This window comes from Bos mutus, chromosome 15 (genome assembly GCF_027580195.1).
Source record: "Bos mutus isolate GX-2022 chromosome 15, NWIPB_WYAK_1.1, whole genome shotgun sequence".
Taxonomy (NCBI): Eukaryota; Metazoa; Chordata; class Mammalia; order Artiodactyla; family Bovidae; genus Bos; species Bos mutus.
In genome coordinates, this window is record NC_091631.1 from 1,073,752 (window position 1) to 1,094,794 (window position 21,043).

A 21,043-nucleotide genomic window follows, 5' to 3' on the forward strand; every position below is an offset into this window, starting at 1 on the left:
AGGGGCTACTCTCTAGCTGCGTACGGGCTTCTCCTTGCGGAGGCTTCTCTGCTGCCCAGAGCTCCAGGCCGCGGGCTCAGGCGTGGGGCCCGGGCCTAGTTGCTCCACAGCACGTGGGGTCTTAGTTTCCGGTCCAGAGATTGAACTGATGCCCCCTGCCCTGGCAGGTGGATGCTTGATCACTGGACCAGCAGGGAAGTCTCTTGAGCTTGGGTTAGGGCCTAAACTGCGTGTGTGTGTGACACTGAACACCTAACTGTTAGACAGAAATGTTAAGTCACACAGGATTCTATCTGGTGTCTCGCTTATTCCAGTTAGTAATCTGCACCTGGAACCAAGCTGGTCCCTCTGCAATGCTCCTTGACAGCAGGGACCCTCGAAGTGCGTTTCCGTGGCCACGACCACCCAGGTCACCTCGAAAGCTGTTACAAGTGTGAACTCTCGGGCCCCACCCCAGACCTACTCAGTCAGAAACTGGAAGAGGTGGAGCTCAGCAACCTGTTTCCACAAGCCTTCCGAGTGACCCTGATACTTAATAAAGTTTAAGACCCACTGCCCGAGAAAGTGGTCCAGCTGGGGCATCAGCAGCGTCCCAGCTCTCCCCAAATCTTGACCATCTGTGCCCCCATCCTGCTTCTCTGCCATGGTTCCTATCACCCCAAGTCGCCGTGATTTCTCTGGTTATTAGAGTCAAAGAAATTCTCTTACCTCCACCACCCCTTCATGTTGTAGTTTCAATGTCAGTTCCATTTTCCGTGACAAGGGATATTTCAAAGCAAAAATGGGATATTCAGATGCATTCCACACGTGTTCCAGCACCCTGTGGCCAGTCTGGCACCTGAAAAGCAATTTATCTCTTAGTTCAGTTCTCGAAGTCTTGCTGTGTAGAGTCATTTCCACTCATCTGTGGCTCAGGGGTGATCTCGGGAGTTCATAAACAACCCTATCTGGTTATTTTCCTAAGACCCTCCCTCTCCAGAACCTCCCTGGTGCTTTCCAGTTCCTGAGGTTCTCCTGTTGGGTCAGAAGGCTGAGAAGGCTTTGTTCACCCTGTGCTGAAGGGAGTTTCCCTTGACAGCACCCAAGTCTGAGGCCAAGCAGCAGGGAAGAGGAAAAATCAACAAAGGTTCACCCTGCCGTCTAGGCCTACAGGTCGTTTCACTGGAAAGGAAAGAGTGAAAGTCACTCAGTCGTGTCCGACTCTTTGCGACCCCATGGACTATACAGTCCATGGAATCCCCCAGGCCAGAATCCTGGAGTGGGGAGCCTTTCCCTTCTCCAGGGGATCTTCCAAACCCAGGGATCGAACCCAGGTCTCCCGCAATGCGGGCAGATTCTTTACCAGCTGAGAGACCACAGGGTAGCCTAATATAATAAAAGAAACCTCCCCCTGGCATTGTACCACTGAGGCTCAGAAGATGAGGCTTTTCTGTGTTAACCTGTTGCTCTTAAGACTTTTGTAAGACTCAGTACCAAACACAAATAATAATCTCAAGCTCACAAAATAGTGTTAGAATAAAAGAGTAATGCAAAAGTATCTGGAAAACATTACATATTGTAATATATGTATATTTTACATACATTTTACATTACTTTTAAATGAGGGGGGATTGTTTTTTGTTTTTAGGTAAGAAAAGTGAAAGTGAAGTCGTGTCCAACTCTTTGTGACCCCATGGACTATAGCCTACCAGGCTCCTCCGTCCATGGGATTTTTTAGGCACAAATACTGGAGTGGGTTGCCATTTCCTTCTCCAAGAGATCTTCCCCACCCGGGGATTGAACCTGGGTCTCCCGCAATGTTGGCAGACACTTTATCATCTGATAAAGGGATCTTCACCCAGGGAAGAAATGGGTTTATTTAGAGATAAACACATTCCATAGACAGCGTATGGGCCATCTCAGAAGGTAAGAGTGACCTTGAAATATGGTGTGGTTAGTTTTTATGAACTGGGTAATTTCATAGGCTAATAAGTGGGAGGATTATTCCAACTATTAGTGGGAAGGGGCAGGAATTTTCAGAAATTGGAACATCACCCACTTTTCGGTCTTTGATAGTTGGCTTTGGAAGCGTCCTGGTGCCTGCAAGTATGTCACTTCGCTTGCTGACGTGTTACGATGACCACATGCTGAGACTCAAGGGCTAAGGGAGGCAACTCGCCCGCCACTTTTGCCCCATTTGGTTCTAATCGGTGTGGGCTATGTCGTCCTTCCAAAGGGCGTGCTCTGCATCCTTTTCGAATAAAAGAGTAATGCAAGAGCACCTGGAAAAGATTACATATTGTGATATACATTTTACATTATTTTTAAATGAGTATTTTACTGGGTCTACAAAACTTCAGAATGTCTGAAAAATAAAGAGGTATTCTGTTAGCCCAAAATTTTGCCTTCATCACATAAAATTTCAAGGGACTTGCATCAAAATAATCATATGTTTGATCCAATCTCTCAACCCTTTAGGTAACTAGATATTGTATTACTTAATATTCATTTTCTTTATATAAAAATAGCACTAGTGATCTTACTTTAGGAGAGAAATTATTCTGGCTGTTGCCTTCTGGTGTAACAACACTATCATGGAATATAACATCCACGTAACACCCTAAGAACTAATTTTTATAGCTTTTTCATTAAAAAAAAATTGCATTGGCGTTCAGGTGATTTACAATGCTGTGTGAGTTTCGGGTGTACCTGTGCTCTGCGCTCAGTCGCATCCGACTCTTTGCAATCCCATAGACTGTAGCCCGCCCAGCTCCTCTTGTCCATGCGGTTTTTCAGGCAAGAATACTGGAGTACGTTGCCATTTCCTCCTCCAGAGGATATTCCTCACCCAAGGATGGAAACTTGCTTATCCTGCCTTGGCAAGTGAATTCTTTACCACTAGCACCTCCTGGGAGAAGCCCTTTCAGGTGTACTTAGGAACAATTTTCAAAACAATAGAGAAAGAGAATGACGTAATCAAGGCAAACTACCAGAGAGAAGTGTCAAGTCGACTCCTGAAATGCTGCTGAACAATGACTATTAAGGCTTTTTGCTTTTCCTACTTTGAAATTTCTAAGGGCTACCAACCACTGTTGAAGATGCAAATTTACTTGTCGGTTGTGCAACACTTCTGGTGTCCAAGCTCTGAAAGGGGAATCAGATCAGATCAGATCAGTCGCTCAGTCGTGTCCGACTCTTTGCGACCCCATGAATCGCAGCACGCTAGGCCTCCCTGTCCATCACCAACTCCCGGAGTTCACTCAGACTCATGTCCATCGAGTCAGTGATGCCATCCAGCCATCTCATCCTCTGTCGTCCCCTTCTCCTCCTGCCCCCAATCCCTCCCAGCATCAGAGTCTTTTCCAATGAGTCAACTCTTCCCAAGAGGTGGCCAAAGTACTGGAGTTTCAGCTTTAGCATCATTCCTTCCAAAGAAATCCCAGGGCTGTTCTCCTTTAGAATGGACTGGTTGGATCTCCTTGCAGTCCAAGGGACTCTCAAGAGTCTTCTCCAACACCACAGTTCAAAAGCATCAATTCTTCGGCGCTCAGCCTTCTTCACAGTCCAACTCTCACATCCATACATGACCACTGGAAAAACCATAGCCTTGACTAGACGAACCTTTGTTGGCAAAGTAATGTCTCTGCTTTTCAATACGCTATCTAGGTTGGTCATAACTTACCTTCCAAGGAGTAAGCGTCTTTTAATTTCATGGCTGCAGTCACCATCTGTAGTGATTTTGGAGCCCAGAAAAATAAAGTCTGACACTGTTTCCACTGTTTCCCCATCTATTTCCCATGAAGTGATGGGACCAGATGCCATGATCTTCGTTTTATGAATGTTGAGCTTTAAGCCAACTTTTTCACTCTCCTCTTTCACTTTCATCAAGAGGCTTTTGAGTTCCTCTTCACTTTCTGCCATAAGGGTGGTGTCATCTGCATATCTGAGGCTATTGATATTTCTCCCAGCAATCTTGATTCCAGCTTGTGCTTCTTCCAGTCCAGCGTTTCTCATGATGTACTCTGCATAGAAGTTAAATAAAAGGGTGACAATATACAGCCTTGACGTACTCCTTTTCCTATTTGGAACCAGTCGGTTGTTCCATGTCCAGTTCTAACTGTTGCTTCCTGATCTGCATACAAATTTCTCAAGAGGCAGATCAGGTGGTCTGGTATTCCCATCTCTTTCAGAATTTTCCACAGTTTATTGTGATCCACACAGTCAAAGGCTTTGGCATAGTCAATAAAGCAGAAATAGATGTTTTTCTGGAACTCTCTTGCTTTTTCGATGATCCAGTGGATGTTGGCAATTTGATCTCTGGTTCCTCTGCCTTTTCTAAAACCAGCTTGAACATCAGGAAGTTCACAGTTCACATATTGCTAAAGCCTGGCTTGGAGAATTTTGAGCATTACTTTACTAGCGTGTGAGATGAGTGCAATTGTGCGGTAGTTTGAGCATTCTTTGGCATTGCCTTTCTTTGGGAATACCTCACTCTAAATAAAACAGAACGAGATGCCAAACTGCTGAAGAAGAACTTTGACTTAACAGAGATTCCTGCAGGCAAGTCTGAGCTTTGAGGTGTATGCCACAACCTGGCCCTTGCTTCTGGGCAGGGATCTAGGGACTCCACGAGATTAGTGTCAATCCCTGCAGGAGCTGTAAAGGTTTAGGGACAGTGAGAAATCTTTAGCATTATACTTGGCTTAGAAGACAGGTTTATTCTTCTATGGGAAGGTAAGTTGTCAGCCAAACCCAGTATCTCTCTTAGCTGCCTTTTAGAGTGTCAGATTCTTTATCTCTGTGTTTAAGATCCAACTATGAAGATACAGACTATAGTAAAGATACAGATTATGCCATTTAGAGTTCTTCACGACAACGAAATGATCCTAATTATTCCTTAGGTTAATAAAGATGATCTGTCTTTGGTTTTTGTAACATCTGCAAAAATCTGGAAGGCTGGCAGCATCATAGAATTTTGATCTAAGTCTTGACTTTCTTTTTTTATGTTTGTTTTGTTTTGACTTTCTATCCAGATAATCAGACTTATTCATGCCGTGCCATTCCTCACGGGGCCTTGTTTTCCCAATTTAGTGCAAATGAAGACAGACGCAGGGAATCAATTGAGCAATTTCCTGTTTGGGTTCAGAGTAGAAAAGTATCGGATAACTTCACAATGAAGAGAAGTGAGAGGTTATGCATCTAGTCACAAGAACGTAATGATCATTTCTCGGTAGACAGGTGAACTCCTTAAGACCCCATTATGTAACACGAATCTGTGTGGTCCTAAAGTATCAAGTAGAAATTCTTTTGGCTCTGGCCCCAAGATTCAGGATGGTCTAGAGAAGTTCCCTACTATTTTTTGTTTCTTATAAAGATCAAAATAAGACCCTACATTGAACTAGTCTTTACAAGAACCTCAAAATCTCCCAGACTATGCTATATATTCTCTCTCTTTCCCAGCACATAAAAGTAAGAAATCACTGATTTATTCATTCATGAATTCATTCTTACATCGCCTCCTACATTCTGGTACTAGTTGCTACATGCACTGGTAGGCACAAGATTCAAGAGCCATGACACCCTCCTTCTTGGAGAACCTGAAATGAGAGAAAATATATATATATACAGTCTTAGTCATCAATTACAGTCATTAAAACCCAGGAAGGTAAAGATACACTGGCAATTTCTCACAGAGTTAGGAATATTTTTATGGTCAGGGATTTCTCCATGAGACTGGGTTGTACTGGTTCAACTTGGAGTAATAACAATGCCACACCAATGTACTTCTACCTTGTCCTGGGCAGATAATCAGATGCAGGAAGGCATATTATTGTACAGAAAGAAATGAAAGCAGGAAAAAATGATCATGGGGTTCTTATACAATATTACATCAGAATAACTCGTGCTGTCTGATAAAACTCACACAGGGCCACTAGTACAGCTTTTGATAAATCAATTATGATAATACCTAGCCTGTCGTGACAACACCAGGCCCCGTGTAAACCATTCCGTCATTTAACCTTTACAACAATTGTGTAGGGTAGATGCTAATTACTTGTACTTTGAAGATGAAACTGAAATGCACATAGATAAGGTTGTCATAGTTACACAGCTGGCAAAAAAACTGTGTAACTAAGCAAAGGTCTTCTTGAATCCAGACTCAAGGTTTTGTTTTTTCATTTTATCACTTAGTCTTTTACTTTTTATTGCACACATCAGTATTTTATACAAAAAAAAAACCTCTTAAACTCTAATTATAGTGTTTTCTTCTGATTCTTTCTAATGTAGAGAAATTTTTATACAAGTTCAATCAGTAAACACAATAATTTGTGTTTTAACACTTTGAGTCTCATTTAAACATTTTTCCATGTGGTTGTACATATATCAATATGACTTAATGGCTATATAACAATCTATGATAGCAATCATAATACATAAAAATATACTTATTCAGTTTCCAATTACTGAGTTTTTTTTTAATTCAAATGCATACAATCACTAGAAATATCTTCATACAAATAGCCTTTTTTTCTTTTAAAATATTTTCCTGGGCATGTGCTACTCAGAGTGAGTTAGATCTATCAAGACAGGTTGGTTGTAGAGTACTCATTACATTCTTCTAAATAGCTTTTAACCCTACCAGACTTTACTGCCAATTTTGTGGACCAATCAGTATGACTGTGTTTTAAAGAACCAGAGGTTGGCCCCTGTGGTGCCTATAACCACAGCTTTGAGTCTGCAGATACATGAACCGCTTATAGGCTCAGCCAAGTCTCACTCGTGTAAATTTTATTCGAATCAGTAGTATTTTTACAGTAGCCCAACCACAGACACCTTGTAGATTCAAAGAATTAGCTTAAAATTTTGGATGAAACTCTTTTTATCTTTTCCTCTAGTTTTAAATGTCATTAAGGTCATTCTTCTGTGTATAAAAGATAGATCTTTTATGACCTGGGAAAAATCATTCACTGGTTTGTCCTGAGTTCCTTGACTGTTTTCAGTGACAAGATCACAGATGGTTCATGGTTTTGGGACAAGAATCAAGCCAAGATGTATGTCATCTTTGCTACCTACAAGGAGATCTAAATGTTGTAAATCCCTGAAAGATAATGAGTCAAGTTAATTACACTTTTTGTCTCCCAGCCCCAAGATGGAGGTATTAATAGCTAACCTCCTACCTGCTGAACATTTTAACAATATTTAAATAAGCTATCTGAACGTAAATACATTGACAAAGTATAAAGTGGGATTTAACAAATTGTCCGAGTTGCTGGAAGACATTTAGTCATGCCCCAAGGTTTGTGAAATGAAAGTCGCTCAGCCGTGTCCGGCTCTTTGGGACCCCATGGACTGAACAGTCCATGGAATTCTCCAAGCCAGAATACTGGAGTGGGCAGCTGTTCACTTCTCCAGGGGATCTTCCCAACCCAGGGACCGAAGCCAGGTCTCCCGCACTGCAGGCAGATTCTTTACCATCTGAACCACAAGGGAAGGCCAAGGTTTACATCCAGTGAATGTCACCCTCTCCTCCCAAATGCCCTTTGTAGGGCCTGAAAAAGCAGCTAAATTCATTCTGGCAAATAAAATCAGATAAGGTGCTATTGACAGATACAAAAGCATTTACCTGGCCCTCTTAATTTACACACCTACTCCCATACATCTTAGCTCACATTTTTATTTTAGCTGGGTGAATTTTCTTTTTTATCAGGGAAAAAAAATAATTTTAGGGAAGAGAGTCTTTACAAGACCCTTCAAATCTTGCCCCTTCATAAAAACCTAAACGTCCTTCCCACGAGGGTGACTCTGACGCAGGTCCAAGTAGTAATGAACAAAACACACGAGCATTTGGGCGGCCTGTTACGTGGTGACTGCTGGGTGGGAGGAACGTTCATGTGCGTGACAGCAGCTACAGAACATCAGAAGCAAGACGCTTGCTGTTTTAAATTCTCGTTTCCCTTTGAGAGTCTGTTCTAGCCCAGCACACTGCCAACAGTCTAGAGCAGAAGTCCTCAAAGTCCAGGAGCGAATGCCTGATGATGGGAGGTGGAGCTGATGTGCTAATAGAAATAAAGTGCCCAATAAATGTGATGTGCTTCAATCGTCCCCACACCATCCCCTCCCCTGTACCCGGTCGGGGAAAATCCATTCCAGGAAACCTGCCCTGGTGCCAGTAGCGGGGGAGCGCTGGTCTAGAGAAATGCATCTTCAACGTTCATTCCCTTTTCGGTGGTGCTGCCCAGGGCAGTGAGCGCCCCGATGGGCAGTGCACACCAGCCTGATCTCCTTCACGCAGAGATGCAGGGAGATGGAGACAGTGGATATTTTCCTTATGTGGGAAAGCAGTGGGAGCTTTGAGCGCTGAAAGATTTAAAGACAAACTAAGGAGTGCTAATAAGATGGGCACGTTTTTAGTGGCCATGTTTTCTAAACCCAAAGGAATTAAGCTGTACCAGGCAAAATCCCATGGATGGAGGAGGCTGGTAGGCTGCAGTCCATGGGGTCGATAAGAGTCGGACACAACTGAGCGACTTCACTTTCAATTTTCACTTTCATGCATTGGAGAAGGAAATGGCAACCCACTTCAGTGTTCTTGCCTGGAGAGTCCCAGGGACTGGGGAGCCTGGTGGGCTGCTGTCTATGGGGTCGCACAGAGTCGGACATGACTGCAGTGACTTAGCAGCAGCAGCAGCAGGCTTATAAGACACAAGGAGGATCCCCTGGAGAAGGAAATGGCACCCCACTCTGGTACTCTTGCCTGGAAAATCCCATGGACGGAGGAGCCTGGTAGGCTACAGTCCATGGGGTCACAAACAGTTGGGCACAATTGAGGCACACTTTCACTTTCAGGCTTATAAGAGGAATATTTTCCATCCATGAACCTTGAAGTGTAAGTGAATGTGAAGTCGCTCAGTCGTGTCTGACTCTGCAACCCCATGACTCCTCTGTCCATGGGATTTTCCAGGCAAGAATACTGGAGTGGGTAGCCTTCCCCTCCTCCAGGGGATCTTCCCAACCCAGGGATTGAACCTAGCTCTCCTGCATTGCAGGCAGATTCTTTACCAGCTGAGCCACCAGGGAAGTCAAAAATAGTGCCTAACTAAACACTCAATATATATTTATTGAATTAATGATCAAGTGATGGCAAAGAATGTTGCTATTTCTTTGTAATCTCTCCACAATGCTATTCAGAGATTCGCATATACTGGGTATTCAATAACTATCTGTGGACTACCTGAGAGTCGCTCTAAGAGCACTAGGGATTCTTCAAATTTCCACTCATAAGCTCTTCTATTGGCTGAGTTTCGGTAAATGTTTATTTCCAGGTCAGTCAGTCTTGAGAAGTTGTAAAAGTATAATACATTAATATCTGATATGTCATTGAAAAAAGTGTAATAGGTGATGCTTTAAAATTAGAAACAATATCTTCATCCATTTTCTTCTCAATACGAAAGGGAAATTTCAAGAAGGGGTGAACTGACGACGGTTGTTTGGCAGAGCTGGAGGGAGACCGTCTGCCTCTCTGCTCTTGCCGGGCTGTGATGTTACTGGTCTACCTTTTCCCCTTCCCTGGGGCCTCCAGGACCTTAGTTATCCGACCAAGGATCAAGCCATGCCCCTTGCACTGGGAGCACAAAGTCTTAACCACTGGATCACCGGGAAGTCCTTCTAACTTCACCAATTAAACCTCAGATAACATTTGGGTTCTTTATACATTAGGTATATCATATAACAAGGAGCTTTGATATCCTGCTTCATTCTCTAACTTGTAGCACAAACATCTGCCACACTCGAGTAGCCTTCAAAAACATGACTGTCGTAACATATCCATTTATTTTTACTGGCATTTAGATGCTTACCAGGGCTTCCCGTAGCTCAGTGGTAAAGAATCTGCCTGCCAGTGCTGGAGACACTGGTGAGATCCCTGATCCCGGATGGTCTTACATGCTTCGGAGCAACTAAGCCCATGTGACTTAAAAAAAAAAAAATAGATGGCTACCAATGCTTCACTGTTCTAAGTATCACTGTGATAAAAAGCCTTGTATATCAGTCACTGTCTATGAACCTGATTACTTCCTTAAAGTTAAAATATTTTAACCCCCTACTTACACACTGCCAAATTGCATTCTAGAAAGACCACTAATTTGTACTCCCACAGATGATGCACAAAGGTGTGTGCTCGGTCAGTCAGTGTCCGACTCTTTGGGATCCCATGGACTGTAGCCCACCAGGCTCCTCTGTCCATGGGATTCTCCAAGCAAGAGCACTGGAGTGGGCTGCCATGTCCTCCTCCAGGGCATCTTCCCCACCCAGGATCAAACCCGCGTCTCCTGCATTGGCAGGTGGATTCCTTACCACTGAGCCATGAGCAAAGCCCCATTCACAAAGGTTCAGTTCAGTCGCCCAGTTGTGTCTGACTCTTTGCGACCCCATGGATTGCAATGTGCCAGGCCTTCCTGTCCATCACCAACTCTCAGAGTTTACGCAAACTCATGTCCATTGAGTCGGTGATGCCATCCAACCATCTTATCCTCTGTCGTCCCCTTCTCATGCCTTCAATCTTTCCCAGCATCAGGGTCTTTTCAAATGAGTCAGTTCTTCACATCAGGTGGCCAAAATATTGGAGTTTCAGCTTCAGCATCAGTCCTTCCGATGAATATTCAGGACTGATTTCCTTTAGGATGGACTGGTTGGATCTCCTTGCAGTCCAAGGGACTCTCAAGAGTCTTCTCCAACACCACAGTTCAAAAGCATCAATTCTTTGGCACTCAGCTTTCTTTATAGTCCAACTCTCACCTCCGTACATGACTACTGGAAAAACCATAGCCTTGACTAGATGGACCTTTGTTAGCAAAGTAATGTCTCTGGTTTTTAACATGCTGTCTAGGTTTTTCATAACTTTTCTTCCAAGGAGCAAGCGTCTTTTAATTTCATGGCTGCAATCACCATCTGCAGTGATTTTGGAGCCCCCCAAAAAAAAGTCTGACACTGTTTCCATTGTTTCCCCATCTATTTGCCATGAAGTGATGGGACCGGATGCCATAATTTTAGTTTTCTGAATGTTGATGTTTAAGCCAACTTTTTCACTCTCCTCTTTCACTTTCATTAAGAGGCTCTTTAGTTCCTCTTTACTTTCTGCCATAAGGTTGGTATCATCTGCATATCTGAGGTTATTGATATTTCTCCCGGCAATCTTGATTCCAGCTTGTGCTTCATCCAGTTCAGCATTTCTCATGATGCAGTCTGCATATAAGTTAAATAAGTAGGGTGACAATATACAGCCTTGATGTACCCTTTTCCCAACTTGGAAACAGTCTGTTGTTCCACAAAGGTACTGATCTTATAATTTTATGATCAACCCTGGGCTGGTTTCTTTCCTTCCTTCCCTCTGTCTTTCCTTCCCTCTCTTCTTTCCTACTTCCTTCTCTTTCCTTCTCCTTTTTTTCTTTCTTTCTCTCTTATTATTTGTCAACTTGATGGTTTTACAGCAGCAACTATTTATCTGGTTTCCATTTGCTTATTAATTCATCTTTTTATATATTTACAGCCATTTAAATTTGTGTGAGTTTTTTTAAGATGCTTAAAGAACTTTAAGATTTATTTTTGTCTTGGTATTTTAAGTCAACACTTTCTCATATGTGTGAAAAATATTTTAAAATTTTGTTAATGATTATATATATACAAATGTATGATATGTTTATTATTATGGAATTCTGTGTTTAAATTTTGAAATTTTTCCATTTTTACAGTAAAGACATCCTGACATTTTATCCTGAAATCATACAAATATTCATTCATTTTTGTTCTTGCTGCTTCTGTTTAAAATTTCACAGGGAACTGATCTATCATTCTGCTATGTGCTGCGTGTTTATTCTGGTTTATGCTGTGCTACAGGGTTAACTTTCCTCCCAAAATAAGTAACCACTTGCTTTAGTGTAATTTTCTTTTCTTTTCTTTTTTTTTTTTTAGTGTAATTTTCAAACCATGTTTCCTTTATCCGTTGAATTGAGCTGTCATCTTTATCACACAGTAAAGGCACATTTATGTTATGTTCTTGGCTGTTTACTTTGCTCCATAAATCAGTCTGTATATTCCTGCACCGATACCACCTTATTTTCATTCTATTTTATAATCATTTCATTGCAACCCCATGGACTATAGCCCCACCAGGCTCCTCTGTTCATGGAATTTTCCAGGCAAGAATATTGGAGTGGGTTGCCATTTCCTCCTCCAGGGGATCTTCCTGACACAGGGACAGAACCCGTGCTTCCTGCCTCTCCTGCATTGGCCAGTGGATTCTTTACTGCTGAGCCACCTGAGAAACCCCATTTTATAATCATTTACATCATAATATTAGAATCTGTTCATCTCTCCAGAAAACTGCCATGACGAAAAGGTCTGCAGTTTGCCTTCACATAGGCTGTGCTGGTTTTAAAATACATCTACAAATTCTTTGATATATCTCTCTTTACAAGGTGGGGCTTAATCCCACTCTCTTTGAGTGTCGGAGTGTACTTAACTTATTTCTAGCAAAAAGAATGTGGCAGAAGTGATGACAAATGACTTCTGAGGCTGGGTCATAAAAGATATTGCAGCCTCACACTCACGTTACTCACTCTAAGAGGACCTCCTGCGTACTGAGGACAATCAGGAAGCCCCATGGAGACGTCCACATGGCAAGGAACCACAGCCTCCTATGAAGAGCCAGGGAGGAATCGATGTGTTTGGCCAACAGCCGTGTAAGTGAGCCATCTTTGGTCCAGATCCTCCAGCCCCAGGCAGGCCTTCAGAGGACTACAACCTCCTAAAACAATGAGCCAGAACCACCCAGCTAAGCTGCTCCCAGACTCCCAACCTTCAGAAGCTTTGTGAGATAGTAAATGACTTTTGTTTTAGGCTACTCTATTTGGGGGCTATTTTTTATGCAGCAATAGATAACTAACATGACATGACAAATCCCAGTGTCTAGGGAGTGATTGAAATGAACAGGGCAGCCATTGATAGGTTGGGTTTCAGGAGGATTTTATGTGCCCCTTGCCCATATGCCACCATGGAATCAGGGCATACACCTACCAGAGATTTAGTAAGCTCCCAAATTACAAAGATTCCCCAAGCCTCCTCCGAATATATCCCTTCCTCACACACAGTTATAGTAAACACAGGTAGCGGTCCTGGTGGTGGTGGTAGTGACTTCATAAGGGCGGAAACATATTTGCCTTGTGAGATTTGACTTCTGTTTCCAGAGGTTTCTGAGCCTGTCTGATCCAAAGGGCCTGAGTTCCTACCTCTTAGTCCTTGTGACAGATTGTATTTTCCAAAAATGACCTTGACGTCACATCCCTTCCCACATGTTCTCCTCACATGATAATGTTGACACTTTTCCCCTCCAGAAATGGGGTCCGTCTTTCCCTCCAACCTGGATGGACTTGTAACTAAAGCAGAAGTGATGTTTTGTGACTTTCTAGGTTGGATCATAAAAGAGACACACCCCCAGCGGACCCTTCTGGGACACTTGCTCTTGGAACCCAGCCACCATGCTGGGAAGAAAGTAAGAAACTGCAGAGAAAGCCCACAAATAAGTGCTGTGGCTGAAAACCCCACTGGGCCCCCAGCTGACTGGTAGCATCAAATGCCAGACAGTGAGTGAAACATCAGATGATTCCAGCAACCAACCACTGAGTCACCCCCAGCCTTCAAGCAGTACCAACTGATGCCACCTGGAGCAGAGACGGTCCTGGCCAAACTGCAGGTTCATTAGCCAAATCAATCATGATTGTTGTTTTAACCCACTAAACCCAGGATGGTTTGCTACGCACGTTGTATAACCCCCAGTTCACTATCAAATCCTGAATGTCCTGTGTCTTATACCACACGTCTTGTGTTTTCTATTATAGGTATCCTCTCTTACTCAATAGGGAAGAAACGAAAGAAAACCGCAATGCAGACATCTTCCTGGTCAAAATGTGTTCCTGTCCACTAACAAGCGAGGGAAACAAGTGTGCCCGAGTGCTCAAGCACCCTAGTAACTTCATTAGGCTTCTGTATGATTGTTCGTGGACACCGCCAGGCTTTCAGTAGTAGTCGTGCAACGCTGGCAAATTCTCAGGCTTTGTTGAACAAGCTTCTCTTCCTTTTGTGAATTTCGCCCCCCAAAAGGAGATCCAGCCAAGGTCCCTCCAGTAACAACAGGCTCATGAAATAGTCTGAATCTCTCTCTGCTTCTCCCATGTGTCCCCGGAAAAGGCTGGAAACTAGCAGCTAACCTAGCCCTCCTCATTTGTTGCTGTTGTATAGTCACTGAGTCCTGGGACACTCTGTGACTCCACGGACTATAGCCTGCCAGGCTCCTCTGTCCGTGGGATTCTCCAGGCAAGAGTACTGAAGCGGGTTGCCATTTCCTACTCCAGGGACCTTCCCGACCCAGGGATCAACCCCACGTCTCCCGCGTTGGCAGGTGAACTCTTTACTGCCGAGCCACCGGGGAAGCCCAGCCTCTCTCATTTAGGTGTGGGGAAATATGGGAGTCTAATGCCAGAAACATGGTACCACTAAGCTCGGGCCTAGGAAAGCCAAGGTATCGGACAGGAAGTTAAGAGTAGGAGCTGATTAAGCTTTCATGGGATTTGCTCCCTCTCTCCTGACCCTCCCCACCCCCATTTCTTTAGCCCTAGCTATCGCCAGTAAAATGGGCAAAGCTATACTTTGAATGGGATGCTGCCATCCAGTCCAGTTCTGACGATTCTGCAGAAACCACAAGAAATCAAGGGAAGGAGGTAATACTAAGGGGCACTTGAAGAGCATCTGGACCTACAAGGTAGACTGTGTGAAGACACTGCCTATGAACCATCTCTTTTCTATATGTTGGTTTACAACCAAAAAGAAGAACTCAGCAGTGTTTGAACAATTACACAGTTAGGTGCTGAAGCAGGTGCTGTGGAGAGAATGGAATGCTGAATAAGAAACAGTTTCCGGGAATTCCCTGGCTGTCCAGTGGTTAGGGCTCAGTGCCTTCACTGAGTTCAACACGGGTTCAACCCCTGATCAGGGAACTAAGATCCTGCAGACCAAGCAGAAAAAAAAAAATATCTATATCTATATCTATATCTATATCATTCCTTTCCTGAGTGGTGTAAATCGGGGCTCCCAGCTGGACGGTCCAGCAGGAAATGACCAGCATCCAGTGAGGAAGCTGAAGCTTTGTCTGTGTTTGCAGCTGCTCCCCAGAGCTGTTACCACTGAGCTCTGCCTCCCATCAGATCTAATGAGAATGTAACGCCTGATCGTCTGAGGAGCAGCTGAGGCAGGGATGCTAGTGCTGGGGAGCAGCTGCAAATACAGATCATCATTTCCAGAGAGGCTTGACTCACAGGGACCACCATAAACCAGCTGCTTACACGCTTGTATCAAAACCCTATCAGTGAGTGCGAGTGATGGTGAGTTGTATAATGATATCACAATGTAAGAACAATAAAGTACACAATAAGTAATGCATTTGAATAATCCCAAAACTCTCCCCCTCTCCACCAGTCTGTGGAAAAACTGTCTTCCACAAAACCTATCCCTGGTGCCAAAAAGGTTGGGGACCACTGGTGTGAATGATGAGGGGACTAGTACTCAGAGCCCCACCTCTGCTCTGCAGTGCTCAGTGTCAACAGGAAATAACAGGAGCAACAGCACTGTAAGCGCCCCCTTCTCTCACCAGTTCGGTAAGAGAAACATGTACAGCAAGACTGACTTTCTGCTGTCTTATCCTCTAATGCCATGGTCTACCCCAGCAAACCATCACATTTCCTCACCTCTAAAAGCCAGCCACTCACAGGCTCACACAGGAGATGTCCCTACAGCCTGTTCTTACTGCCAAGGCCTTGTCAGCACCAAGCTGCCCCTTCTGGGACCCATGGCCGGAGGGCGCGGGAAGCCTGCCTGTTTCCCTACTCATTCTCGATTCTCCTTTCAACGTCCCTCATAGTTCCACCTAGTGAAGTCTTTTTTTCCATCTTTAAATAGTATACAGAACCAACACTTAAATGTTAAAATGTTCACTATACCACCAAAACTCATTTTGGATACCCAACAATGGTTCACATATACCACGTGGGGCAGGCTGAAAACTGGTCTCCCAAATGGTTCCCCAGGTCCTAACCCCCAGAACCTGCATGTACTTTATACAGTAACAGGGATTTTTGCAGATGAGATTAAGGATCCTGAGATGAAGAGACTACCCTGGATTATGAATATGCAGACCCCCCGCCCACTGTTATCACAGATCACTTTATAAGAGGGAGGAAGGAGGAAGGGAGAGAAAAATGTGACAACAGAAGGAGAGAGAGACAGATGGAGAGTCTGGGAGAAGCCATGCTCCTTGCTTTGAAAATGGAGGATGAGGCTACAAGCTAAAGGATGCACCAACCTCTAGACACCAAAAAAGGTAAGAAAACAGATTCTCTCCTAGGCATCTCTGGAAGCAAGAACACAGTACTACAACAACTCAAACTACATTTGAGACTCTGACCTCCAGAACTGCAAGAGAATAAATGAGTGCTGCCTTAACCCATTCAGTTTGTGGTAAGTTGTTACAGCAGCCAGTGTAAACTAATACACAACCATTCAGCACTTAACTCATACCTAATAAACCACTCAGGCCATGATCAAAACACAGCACATAACAGATTCTCAGCTTCTTACATAATAAACTGTCGAATGTATCACAAGCTGTTGCAGGTCGTCACTAAGAGGACACGATCATCCGGAACTGGCCTCTGGAGACCGGATGCTCCACATCCCCTCCTCTGTACTCAGAAGGTACCTTCTGCCCACCTTTCCCACAGTGGGAGCTATTTTTAAGGACAAGAGAATAGGATGTTGTTGAGACCACCTGGACGGGATGCATGACGGGACTCTGTTCAGAGCTCTACATCTTTTAAGATTCTGGAAGGTGAGTGCAGTGACCTATTTGTCTTCTGACTGCCCAAGACAGACTCGGTATGTAAGTTCTCCTGCTTTGTAGGTGCTTCCTACCACCTACCAACCTGCAGTGACTCTCTTCAGTCTCTCCTCGTCCTCCGTGTCTGGGGACCAGTCTGTGAACCAATATGAGTATGGGCCATTTATTTATCTCATTAATGAGAAAACCAGCAGGATGGTAAGGCTGGTTTAAAACAAATACAAGAAAACATGTACCAAACCGAGTAGAGAAAAGAATGCTGAATAAGGCTCAAGTGTTAAATATACCAGTTAATATCTGGGGAGGCAGTTAAACTGTCCCCTTTGGGATTACCTTTTCTATCAAAATGAAATCATCTCAACTGGACAAAAATAATTTGCAATTTAGCAATCTTCTACAAAATAACATCTAATTTGTACCGAGTTTGGCACCTCACTAACAGTAAATACTAAGTCAAATAAAATTACCTCCCCAAGAACTTCAAGTTATCCTTAAGCAGGCTCATTAGACAATGTTCTTGTTACAACACAGAAAGGGCACATAGTAACCTTTTCCCTTATTTCCAAGTTTGGTGTAACTTTTCTAAAGAGAATTCCCAGGTACCTATTAGTAGTAATAAACCACTCCAGAATTTTGTGTTTTAAACAACCATTTTATTGTATCACCACAGTTTTATGGGTCAGGTATTTGGGAAAGGCTCAGTTGAGTGATTCTTCTACTCCACATGGGGTTGAATGGAGTCACTCAATGATACTCAGCTGGTAGTTGAGTTGGTCTGGAGAGTCCAAGACAGCTTTACTCATCAGTCTAGTGCGACTGGTGATTTGGTTACAGCTGGACCCCTCTTGCTCTCCATGGAGTCTCAGAGCCTTCCCATGTGACCTCCTCAGCAAGGTAACTAGGCCTCTAACGTGGACCCACAATGTCAACCTTCTTAGAGACTAGACACAGAGCTGACACAGCATGCCTCCCCCCACCTCTCCATTGGTCAAAGCCATCACATCCAGTCCAGATTCAAGGAATCGTGGAAACAGAACTCACCTCTTGATGAGAGAACAGTCAAAGAATCTGTGGGCTCTTTTAATTTACCACAAGTTTTTGTCTTATACATTTTTATTTTCATTATATTGCTAATCTTTTTGTCTAAGGTCTGCTGCACCAAAGGTTCCCGTAACTTTCTAGGATGTCCGTTACAACTTTGTTGACTATGTAAGCAATGACCCTCTGGGCAGCCCACCACTCTTTTTCTCCCTCTCTATAACCCTCTGCAAGCACTCAAGGGTAATAAAGCAGTGGTTCTCAAAGTGTAGTCCCAGAACCAATAGCATCAGCATCACTTGGGAACCGTATAACTGTAATCCTTAGGTCCTATTTCATAACTTCATAAACTCTGGTGATGGGGCCCGGCAGCCTGTTTTAATAAACCCTCTTGCTGAGGCTGGGAACCATGATTGTAGAGCTGTACATTACTTAATGAAAATGAATACAACATCTGAAACTAGTCTTACAAAAAAGTACATTTTTACCACCATGTCTAGAGTCTGTAAATACCACAGTAGATTATTTACAACTTCTGAACAAGGACAGACAATGCCAAAGCATGGCAGTTGTCACTAACTGATGTCCTCTCTCTGATGTCAAAAGCCTTTTTCATACACCTGGCATGAAGGAGAGACTTTTATTCCATCCACTCAAGGGACACTCTCCAGAGACCTCATACTGTATTTCCCCAGAATTACTTGTGAAAATAATTTGTACCTTCTCCATCTTAAGAATGGGCTTGTTGGGACTTCTCTGGTGGCCTAGTGGATAAGACTCTGTGCTCCCAAGACAGAGGACCTGGGTTCAATCTCTGGTCAGGGAATTAGATCCCACATGCAGCAACTAATGCGCTGCAAATCCAAATAAATAAATATTTTTTAAAAAGAAAAGAATGGGCCTGTTATGTAGTTCAAAAAATACACTATTCACCTAAAGGGATTCTCATGAACCTCCATTAAAGACAGGCCTCACAGTGAGGAAAAACAGGTAATTTTATCCATGGTCTCTATGATAACCTTGCTTTCTTTCACTTCTGCTCTTTATAATTTTTTTCCTTATTCTTTGAGATTATCCTATTTTCTATATAAACTGCTTTAGCTGTATCCCCCTTACTCCTTGGAAGGAAAGTTATGACCAATCTAGATAGCATATTCAAAAGCAGAGACATTACTTTGCTAACAAAGGTCCGTCTAGTCAAGGCTATGGTTTTTCCAGTGGTCATGTATGGATGTGAGAGTTGGACTGTGAAGAAGGCTGAGCGCCAAAGAATTGATGCTTTTGAACTGTGGTGTTGGAGAAGACTCTTGAGAGTCCCTTGGACTGCAAGGAGATCCAACCAGTCCATTCTGAAGGAGATCAGTCCTGGGTGTCCTTTGGAAGGACTGATGCTAAAGCTGAAACTCCAATACTTTGGCCACCTCATGAGAAGAGTTGACTCATTGGAAAGGACCCTGATGCTGGGAGAGATTGAGGGCAGGAGGAGAAGGGGACGACAGAGGATGAGATGGCTGGATGGCATCACCAACTCAATGGACATGGGTTTGGGTAAACACCAGGAGTTGGTGATGGACAGGGAGGCCTGGCGTGCTGCAATTCATGGGGTCACAAAGAGTCGGACACGACTGAGCGACTGAACTGAACTGAACTGAAAAATCTCTCTATGTTAATAAGTTTATAGCTTAGTTCTAAATGTTTCCTACTTCCCATTATGTTTTCTCAAGCAGATCATTAATTAGAGGCAGAGTTTTTTTAAATTTCTGATTTCTAATGTAATCATCAGAAAACAGGATCCACAACATCAGGAATCAGCAAACTGTTTCTGTACAGGCCAGATAGTAAATATTTCAGGCTTTGCTAGCCAAATGGCCTCCACTAAGTATGCAACTCTCCCTTGGTTCCCTAAAGCAACCAAGAATATGTAAATAAATAAGGACGGCTGCATTCCAACAAAACTTTACTGACAAAAGCAGGCAGCTGGCCAGATTTGACTGTGGGTCACGATCTGCCAGGCTTCCCGGGTGGTGCAGTGATAAAGAATCCTCCTGCCAGTGCAGAAGACTCAGAGACTTGAGTTTGATCCCTGGGATGGGAAGATCCCCTGGAGGAGGAAATGGCAACCCACTCCAGTATTTCTGCCTGGAAAACCCCGTGGACAGAAGAGCCTCCTGGGCTACAGTCCATGGGGTTGCACAGAGTCCGGCACGATTCGGCACGCATGCATGGGTCTACATGGCACCAATTCTTTGATCATTGTTAACCCACTCCAGTGTTTTTGCCTAGAGAATCCCATGGACGGATAAGCCTGGTAGGCTGCAGTCCACAGGGTTGCACAGAGTCGGACACGACTGAAGTGGTAGCAGCAGCATATGAAATTGTGTAATGTTGTATGAATGCTTGGATTCTAATTATCATCTTATACTTAGCCTGCTCCATTTCAAGCTTTAGGTCTGGCCCATGTAAACATTCGCTTGTAAAACCATCACAGTGATTAAGAGATTGGATTTTTGGAATCAGAGACCTGGTTGCCATTGCTATGTGTGGTTTATTGTTAGTCTCTCAGTCTTGCCGACTCCTCTTTGCAACCCCATGGACTGCAGCCCAGCAGGCTCCTGTGTCCATGAGATTTTCCAGGGAAGGATACTGGAGTGGGTTGCCATTTCCTTCTCCAGAGGATCTTCCTGACCCAGGGACCCAGAGACGCGGGTCTTCTGCACTGCAGGCAGATTCTATGCTGACTGAGCTACAAGGGAATGGTTTAGGATAAATTATTTGACATCTCTAATCCTCAGGTTCCACATCTATACAGAAAATAATAGTACCCATCTCACAAGTTCAGAAGGTAAAGAATCTGCCTGCCAATCCAGAAGACCCAGGTTCGATCCCTGGGTGGGGAAGATCCAAAGGGAATAGCAAACCACCGCAGTGGTCCTGCCTGGAGAATTCCAGGCACAGAGGAGGCGTCAGCTGTAACATGGGTTACAGTCCATGGGGTCGCAAAGAATGACACAACTGAGCGATTAACAGTATCACTATCTCACAAACCGCAATCATGAGGAGTAGTATTAGAATCATCGTGCCATT

General features: G+C 43.8%; 1 long non-coding RNA gene across 1 annotated transcript in view; it reads right to left on the minus strand.

Annotated features, from left to right (window-relative positions):
- Positions 1 to 5,661, minus strand: part of LOC138990928 (uncharacterized) — a 51,392-nt gene extending 45,731 nt beyond the window's left edge. Inside the window, exons 1-3 of the long non-coding RNA XR_011466961.1 lie at positions 5,491 to 5,661; positions 2,039 to 2,261; positions 709 to 838 (exon numbers count right to left, since the gene is read on the minus strand). This is a non-coding gene — a long non-coding RNA (uncharacterized lncRNA). The remainder of the gene's footprint in view (positions 1 to 708; positions 839 to 2,038; positions 2,262 to 5,490) is intronic.
- Between the last annotated feature and the right edge of the window lie 15,382 nt (positions 5,662 to 21,043).